We start from the raw sequence: 6,836 nt of genomic DNA, 5'->3' as shown, positions 1-6,836 counted from the left end.
GGGGGTTGGTTGGGGTGGTCTGGATTAGAGGTGTCACAAATGATTATTTTGATAGTCGACTAGTCACCGATTATTTTTGCGATTAGTCGACTAATCAGATCATCATCCATTGGACCTAAAACGTACAGCTTATTGCACCAGCATGCATCTGGTCTTATATAACTATCATTAGCTTACAGCTTTAAGTGTTTAAAGTATGTGCTAACTAAAAATAAAGACAAGATGATAGTTTAACTTAAACTTTTAATAAAATTTGCAGATTGTCTCAGCGGAGTTTAATCAACACAGCTGTCTGCTCCTTGTTATCTAATATATAACAGGACACTGGAGTAAATTCTCGACCATCTCACACTTCTGTTTAATCAGTTTTCTGTGTGATGTTTATTCAGCTGTGTGAAAACTATAACTTTAATCTCAGCCAAACTGATTTACTCAGGAACAAATAAAACACTGAAAAAAGCCAAACAATAACATTTTTAGGTTATCTAAGTGACTTATATATCATGATTAACCTGAGTAGCCAAAAACCGCAGAGGTATAAAAAAAAAAAGAGTTACCTTGCCGGCTCTAGTGAGCCTTGAACCCCCGCCTAGCTATTGAGTGGGTGGGTAACAGACGTCTCTGAAAACGTCGAAGCATTTTTGCAAATATGTGATCTCTTGATAAATCAAGCAGATATTTGAAGTTTACACAGCTACATTCTTGTGACCCAGAAAGAGTAATATGAGTAATATTAAAACTAATTTCCAACAATGGCAAATTGGCTGGGCCACGCTATGAATTCTGGGATAGGTTTGGTCGTGAAGGGTACACCCGACCCATCCTTCAAATCTTGGGAAATGAAGGACGCATTTGTCGGCTGCATTTGTCGGAGTCTACGAATTTGGACAGCCTTCGTTGTGTCACTGTGATGTAATCGGCCTAAAATGCGGCCTAAGATGTGGACCCTAAATTTGGACACAGCTACGATACCGTAGTCTGCATGTGAGTGAAGTTGCCCCCCCCCCACCACCTTCTTCAAATCCAACAAAAGTGTATCAAACGTTTGTGCTGGTTTGTGCTGCAAAAATTTTCGTTTGTGCTGCTATCATTTTAAAGATATTAATAAAAATTATCAGATCATCAGAAGTCAACCAGCCCCCCCGCACACACACACACATACACACACACACACATTAATTAAATCAAACGAAACTGGTGTCAATCAATTGTGCTACGTTTGTGCTGGTTTGTGCTGCTATCATTTTAAAAATATTAATAAAATAATGTCTTGATGCATGCTTAATCATCCAGGTAAGTAAATCCCAAAAGGTTGATTCTGTTCATCTGGACATTTTCAGTGGGAGAAACGTTTCGTCACTCATCCAAGTGACTTCTTCAGTCTCAGCTGACTGCAGGTTTTCTCAACCTTATAAACAGATGTGAGTGAAGTTGCCCCCCCCTCCCCCTCTTCAAATCAAACAAAATTGATGTCAAACATTTGTGCTGATTTGTGCTGCAAAATATTTTGTTTGTGCAGGTTTCCCCAATCTTATAAACAGTACATGTACAGTGAGAGAGAGATGTTACATCTGTCTTCACTTGCATCCCAGTCACGGAAGCGTTGGAGGTAGTTCATATGAGATTACAGGATCACCCCAACCTCAGCAGTAGGACCACTCTCAGCACTCATCAATTCTGTTTGCTTTTGGAACTGTGTCTTAATTCCACCTATTTTGCATAAGGGTCAGTACTACAGGCAGAAACGTGGGTGTGCCATGCGTTCCCCCAGGCCCCTGGTCAAAGTCACCAAACCAGTTCATAAGCAGGTACATGTGTGGCCAGAAGGGTCTTCAGAGGCACTGCAAGACTGCTTTTCCACCACAGACTGGGAGATCTTTAAAAAGGCTGCCACACACGACAACACCACAGACTTTCAGGAATATACAGAAACGGTCATTGCCTACATCCCAAAATGCATCAATGATGTCACAGAGACCAGGACTATCACTGTCCGGGCCAATCAGAAACCATGGCTCACAGGTGAGGTTTAAAGGCTCCTAAGGTTGAGAAATGCAGCCTTCAGAGCCGGGAATTAGGTGAGCCTAAGAACAGCAAGGGCAAACCTGTCACGTGGCATTAGAGACGAAAAGGCAGTACTCCAGGAGGATTTTGCAAAGCTTCTGCGACAGCAGAGATAGTTTGAGGCAGTGGCAAGGAATACAAACCATCACAGACTACAAGCCCACTCTGCAGACCGTGGTGAACAAATCCCCAGACAGTGTGTGGAGATCCCTTGCCAAAATCAATACACGCAAAGCTCCAGGTCCTGATAACATCCTTGGATGAGCACTGACGGACTATGCTGTGGACCTCACAAATGTCTTCACAGACATCTTTAACACATCACTAGGGTCATGCCTCAAAGCCTCCACCATCATTACTGTACCTAAGAAGTCATCTACCACCCGCTTTAACGACTACTGTCCTGTCAAACTCACCTCCATCATTATGAAGTGCTTTGAACGGTTAGTCATGCATTAAATCTAATTATCTCTTTCCCCCAACCCGAATCCATTTGAGTTCGCATACCGGTCAAAACGCTCAACTGATGATGGAATTTCAACTGCCCCTCACTCAGCCCTCACACATCTGAACACTAGAGACTCATATGTCAGAGTGCTGTTCATAGACTTCAGTTCAGCATTCAACACCATCATTCCCCAGCAACTCATTCACATGTGTGTTGAGCCTTCTCTTCACTCTGCTGACGCACGACTGCACACCATCACACAGCTCCAACTTTTTCATCAAGTTTGCAGACGAAACAACTGTGGTAGGTCACATCAGCAACAATGATGAGATCTACTACAGGGGTGAAGTTAACCATCTGGCAGAGTGGTGCAGCAACAACAACCTGTCCCTGAATGTGGAGAAGACCAACAGCGACTCTACTCTGTAAACTGAGAAGGGCAAGAGATTCAACCCCCATTAGAGATTCAACCTTCTACAGAGGCACCGTTGAGAGTATCCTCACCAGCTGCATCACTGTGTGGTATGACTCCTGCACTGGGTTCTGCAGGAAAAAATGACAACGGGTAGTGAGAGCAGCTGAGAGCATTGTCAGGACCTCTCTTGCCTCCCTCCCCAGGAGATCTACTGCACCTGCCTCATCCAGAAGGTCCTCTCCATTACAGGTGACTCCACTCATCCCTTCAACCGCTTTTTCAGTTTGCTGCCATCAGGAAGGATACTGAAGAGCCTCCGGGCCAGAACCCGCAGACTGAGAGACAGCTTCGTCCATCAGGCTGTCAGGATGCTGACCATCTCTGAATCGAGAAGGGGGGCCCAAGGGTACATGTTTCGTCATCCTACAATGCTGTGATTGTAGCAATTCCCCACTTTCTGTGAATGGTACTCATGGCCTTTGATCAGTAGGCTTTGATTAGTTGTCATTGATCAATGGTCATAAGAATTTGCATACTAACAATCATGGAACTAACCCCCCAGCACATTGTTCATTCAGTGGTGCTAGTTTCCTTCACTATGCAAATGTACTGTTTATAAGATTGGGGAAACCTGCAGTCAGCTGAGACTGAAGAAGTCACTTGGATGAGTGACAAAACGTTTCTCCCACAATTTTAGCAGCACAAACCAGCACAAACGTAGCACAGTTGATTGACACCACTTTTGTTTGATTTAATTAATGTGGGGGGGCTGGTTGACCTCTGATAACCTCTACAAATTTTTATTAATATCTTTAAAATGATAGCAGCACAAAAAAAAAATTTTGCAGCACAAACGTTTGATACCACTTTTGTTGGAAAAGAAAAAAAAAAAAAGAAGGGGGGGGGGCAACTTCACTCACATGTAGACTGCTACTTCTTCTTCTTCTTTGGTGTTTAACAGCAGCTGGCATCCTTGTACATGCATTGCTGCCATATTTTTTTTTTTTTTTTTTTAGTTCGTTATTACACTCTTAAATCCTACTAGTTATTCCTCATATTTCAGGATTTTACAAAGCTTCAAACGACACGCCAACTATTAAATTAGTCGTTGACGATTTTGATAGTTGATGTAATCATGGCTATTCAACTAACTGTGGCAGCCCTACTCTGGATAACTGTTTTTGTCATGTAATTAGACTTGACCAACTTGGGTGTTGAAGGCTAAGCTTCTTCTGGTCTAGCTTCTATGGTCACTAAGGCACGAAAACTGACCACTGTGGAGATCAGGGAAATATTTTACTGCTACTATTCATAACCATCATCATTACCATTACATTAATTATCATTTCATCAAAGCATTTATTCAATAGATTACACATGTTCTTAGTTATGATTATTACACCTATCACAGAGAGCTTCTGTCTGGTAAAAGGCCAGAAGCGCCAACGGGCGGGGTGAGGCTGAGTGCGTTGGAGGTCGAGACATACACACACACACACACACACAAACAGTAGTTAGACTCATGTTTAGGCTATGAGTTCGAATAACAGTTTGCAAAAGCTTGTGACTACAATTTGTGCCTTTTCCAGCAGATTTTTTAGCTACTGTAGTAAATCTTGTCCATATTCAGTTTGTGGGTAATCTATTATTTTCTTACTCAACTTCTAAATGCTTTACTTAAGGGAGCAGGACGTTTGTTTAAGGGGGCATTGCCCCCTCTTGCCCCATCATATAGCCAGCCCCGATCACGTTTGCAAAATTAGCCCATTCTCAGGAAAAAAAACAAACTGTTTTTGTTTTTTGATTTTCTTGCAGGACCCACATAAACATGAATTTACAGTGGAATTCGGTTCAGAGAAATACAACATTGACTGTGAGCAACCTTGCATAGTGCTGGAGGCCATAAAATCTAAAACGGTATATAAGAAGATGGTTAAGTGTGCAGATGAATATGTTATCATTCGGAGGGGTGCAGGAGATGACGACTCAATTGTTCCAACACATTTTCCTTGTTCTTGTATCAGTGATGGTGAACTCCTAAGCATATCAAGTATAAATAATAAACAGGTAGGGGAGACTAAAGATGTTAGAGATATACGTCCTAAAGATTCCTATTCTGTCTTTTACATTGATACAATGGGAGGGAAAAACCTAAAACCAAACAAGCATCTCAAATTCACAATACTAAAAAAGTTCAAGTATCTTCGTGTTTACGGAGAGAAGGAGATAACTGTGGAAGAGGCTCTGAAAAGAGATGGCCGCTTCACTGATGACATCGGCTCCTTTGACCTGATCAACATCACTGACAAATGTAAGACTGAGTGCACAGACAAAATTGATAGACTGGACGAGAAGAAATTCCAGATATTTCGTCTACAGAAAGCCAATGTAGAAACACAAGATGTAAATCAAGTAGCCATCCCTGGGCAACAGAAACAGCATTATTTGATGGATGTGGAGGATTTTGCAGAGCGCACAAGAGAAACAAGATCAGTCTTAACTCTTGCACAGCAGAAGGAAATCAGTATAACAACAGCAGCGAAAGAAACAGGCTGCAGCATTGACCCTAAGGAGGTTTATAAGCTACTGCGTGAGCAGTTTCCACGTCTGAAACAATGGATGGAAAGTAGATTCCCTCATGATTCTTTCCAGAAAACACTGAAACTGAGGAAGGAAAACTTTGGAAAGATCCAACAGTCTTTTAGTGAAATTCACCAAGTCAGGTTGCTGCTTGAACTGAGCGAGTCAGTTTGTCTCTTAGAGGTACCCATAAATGATTCCTCCATAGTGCAGGGCACAGGCTTTGTGCTATTTGACAACTTTGTCTTGACAAATGCCCACTTATTCAAATACTGGATTGATTCAAAATTACCTAATTGGCATGAACGTGTAAACATTACTGCTGTCTTTAACTTTGAAAAACAAGAATCTGACAAGAACAAGATTAATGCCAAGGTGTTTGTTGGCAACGATAAGTTAGATTATGCCATACTTGAGCTCAAAACAAACAGTCAATCTCTTGAGGGGCCACCAGGGCTCCTCAAGAGATTTGGACCTGTACCTTCAGATGGTGCAGCCTGTGTTGTTGGACACCCAGGACAAGGAGTGAAAAAAATGGATCCTACGTGTATCATTGTGAAAGAGGGACGAGAGGAGGCTGTTAATAAAAATTTAGACGACATCAGCGAATACATCATCACTCTTTGTGCAATCAATCAGGCGATCAAAAATGACCCTTGTGAAAATATCTATGTGACCTACAACTCTTTCATGTACCATGGCTCTTCTGGCTCCCCAGTATTTGATGCGTATGGACAAGTGTTTGGTTTGCACACTGGTGGATTTTTCTATGGATTTCCAAAGACTGAACAGAGTGTGATTGAGTTTTCCTTTCCTCTGCTCACTATATTTGAAAACTTTGTGGATAATGTGAAGAAAGAGGGGAATAAGAATCTGTTGGAAAGAGTTGAGGAGCAGGCAAAGGCAAATCCACACTCAGAAAACATTATTGCGTCTGTTGTGTGGGCCGAAGCAAGACAGACCTGAGGAGCTGTTGCAGTGTGTTCAGGGTAATACAGCAGATTCTGAGGAGGGAATGGAGACCATTGAGTTGATTTGAACTCTTATTTTTAATTCTGTTTAGCTTTCAGTATCAGTTATTATTATTATTATTACTATTACATAGGTGGTGAGTACTCTGTTAGACATCTAAAGTCTTGATAACCTTTTGTTTTCATGCCTATTTTTATTTTTTTTTTATTAATTTTACTTTCTTATAATAATCTTAAGACAGAATCAATAAATGTACCTTTGTCATCATAACAAATTTAAATGGTAATCTTTTTGCTTTTATGAGCCTTTAAGATTATTTGAGTGGCTGTGAGCATGTTTTTTTTTTTATTGCTCAGC

General features: G+C 41.3%; 1 pseudogene; it reads left to right on the top strand.

Annotated features, from left to right (window-relative positions):
- Positions 1-1,757: 1,757 nt before the first annotated feature.
- On the top strand, positions 1,758-6,546 carry LOC146390073 (serine protease FAM111A-like; annotated as a pseudogene).
- Positions 6,547-6,836: the final 290 nt, after the last annotated feature.

This window comes from Perissodus microlepis, chromosome 3 (assembly GCF_051167445.1).
Source record: "Perissodus microlepis isolate ML-2025 ecotype Zambia chromosome 3, ASM5116744v1, whole genome shotgun sequence".
NCBI classification, from domain to species: Eukaryota; Metazoa; Chordata; class Actinopteri; order Cichliformes; family Cichlidae; genus Perissodus; species Perissodus microlepis.
The sequence above is the reverse complement of the archived record's forward strand: the minus strand, read 5'-3'. Positions and strand labels throughout refer to the sequence as shown.